Source organism: Aplysia californica, unplaced genomic scaffold (assembly GCF_000002075.1).
Source record: "Aplysia californica isolate F4 #8 unplaced genomic scaffold, AplCal3.0 scaffold00063, whole genome shotgun sequence".
In the NCBI taxonomy this organism is placed as follows: domain Eukaryota; kingdom Metazoa; phylum Mollusca; class Gastropoda; order Aplysiida; family Aplysiidae; genus Aplysia; species Aplysia californica.
In genome coordinates, this window is record NW_004797333.1 from 1019762 (window position 1) to 1022288 (window position 2527).

The window sequence follows — 2527 nt, forward strand, 5'->3', positions numbered from 1 at the left end:
TCTCTCTCTCTCTCTCTCTCTCTCTCTCTCTTTCTCTCTCTTTCTCTCTTTTTCTCTCTCTGTCTCTCACACACGCCACACAAACACACACATTGTGCATGCACACACAAATTTTCAAAATATAATATAATAATTACCCAATATCACGAACAGCATGCCCTGCTCGATTGTAACTACGTACCGGGTTACAGTCATCTTTGGTTTTTTTTTCCCTTTGTCTTTGTAATTGTACTACCTGATTTGGGGCCAAAATACCTGAAGTTGACTCTTTTGTTTGTTTTAGTAAGGGTTTAAATTTACGGCGCTCGCAACTGCATAGGTCATATGAGGGTACGAAACACATGTTGGTTGCTTTCACAACAGTTTACTGCACAGCTTGGATCGGGTCAACTATCAGATTTTAAAATGTTGAAACTTGAGGTAAAATAACAATCTAAAAATGATAACCTGCTTAAAATCAAGATAACTGTATTTACAATTCTTCTTAAAGGCCTATGGCTTGGCCTTTACAAAATCTAGGATTCTGTTTGGATCATAGACGAAAAATAGATCTTTCTACTTTTTGCATTAAAAAATTAAAATGACTTGGTTTCTTCTGGAGAGGCCCGAAGGTTTTTGTGGACCCAGTTTGGGCTTAACGTTGTGTTGTTTATTGTTGGTTTGATTTTTCAAATGAGTCTCCCATAGACTGGAGGTGTAGTTTTGTACTTTTAAAAAAAAGTCAGTTTGTGTGAGTGTTCGTCGTTGATCCCAATAGAAAGGACAAGGATTCCTTCGTCAGGGCCAGGAGATCCACCTGCTCGTTTCCTCGGATGCCCACACACCACATGGCTAGGTAGCCTTGCGAACAATATAATACATACTTTTCCGGTTTCAGTCAGAGTGTGTATTTTTTGTTGTAACATAGCTATTTTTGGGTGTAAGAGTGTGTAGTTTGTAAGTGAGGGGATGCAAAATAGGGAATCAGATAGGATTAGGAAAGATTTGATTGGAGAATTTTCTACGGAGTCCAGTGCCATGACAATGGCAATGGCCTCCGCAGAAGAAATGAAGGCTTCGGGATGTATATATTTGTAGCAAAAAGTCAAGTGTGTGCTGTTTGAAGATAGGGCAGTGGCGTGCACAGCAGAGTCCAATTTAGAGCCATCTGTGTGGATTAGCTCCGCACTGGGGTATTTTTCTATAAGTTTTTTGTATTCTTCTTTGGATGTTTTGGTGTTTGTGGTTGCTTTGTTGTGTGTGGTCAGCTGTAAGTCTGCTTTTGCCTTGGTGATGTTCCACGGAGGGAGGTCAGGGAAAAGAGATTGTTGGATGTCTATTTAAAAAAGAGTATATATGTTTTTGAGGTCCTCAAGGACTCTGAGGCCAAAGTGTTTGATGAGTTTTTCATTGTTTTTGAATTTGTTTATAATGGTGTCTGGGTTTTTTTCCCTGAAAATACAGTTGTGTGCTAGGTTCTCTGGTGTTGAGCTCTGTTTAACTGGAGAAGTGCGGAAAACCCCCAGGGCGAGGTGGAGTCCTTGGTTTTGTACTGGGTCTGGCATTTTTAGGACGTGGGGTTTTGCCTATCCATGGGCTTGACAGCTGTAGTCAAGCCTGGATCGGACAAGGGAAATGTATAGGTGGAGAAGGTGTTTTGAGTCCACGCCCCACTCCGGATGCGATAAAAATTTTCAAAGCGTTTAAAGCTTTCTTGCACCTTACACGAAGGTCTTTTATGTGTGGTATGAATGTAAGTTTCTTGTTAAATATCGTGCAAAGGAAACGAGCCTGGTCCTGGACGGGGAAGTAGGCAACCCTGCATATGCTTCACAAAACTGTTCATTAAGTCAAAACAAATGGACTTATTTTGATAGCTTTTCATCTAATGAAAGAACTCTCATATATAGCGTCAAAGTTGTCATTAGGAATGTGCCTAATCCTCAGCCAGTGGAGATAAGGAGTTAAAGATTATTTTATGTATGTAATGCTCAATGTTAAGTACAATTCCTTGCTGTTTGATCCTGTGCTTAGTCACATTCTGCTTTATAGCTGAAAGGGGAAAAACTTATTGGTTTCTCATATCACGTTTGTACTTTTAAATTTTGTGTTATGAAGTAAAATGTTTTCTTTTGTAAGAGCTCTGATTGTCCTTGTAAATTTCCTGACTAAATGCATACTTTTCTTACAGTTTGTTGATTGTTGAGAATGTGGATATTATTTATAAATTATTTTTAAGCCTGACTTCTGCTGAGGCATTGTGGGGCACATACATATATATGAGCATTTGCCAAAAGGTGGGATACCAGGGTGTGACAAATGAGGTCCAAAATCAACTTTATGTAATAATTCTTTAATCACCCATATTATATAGCCTAATGATTGCTCTTTCAGGCTCAGTAACTGCCAAAGCTGTATATATATGCAATGGTCTTGGTGTAATTCTGACTTGAATGATAGAAACAACAAAAAGTTTGTTCATAACAATGATGACACAAATTTATGAATGCTCAAAGTTCCTTTCTTCAGCTAGGCTGATGATGTTATA

The 2527-nt window shown here is 38.7% G+C and overlaps 1 protein-coding gene across 4 annotated transcripts in view; it reads left to right on the forward strand.

Annotated features, from left to right (window-relative positions):
* Positions 1-2527, forward strand: part of LOC101854006 (transmembrane protein 230) — an 11231-nt gene that overhangs the window by 3146 nt on the left and 5558 nt on the right. The gene's annotated exons all lie outside the window — the stretch shown is intronic.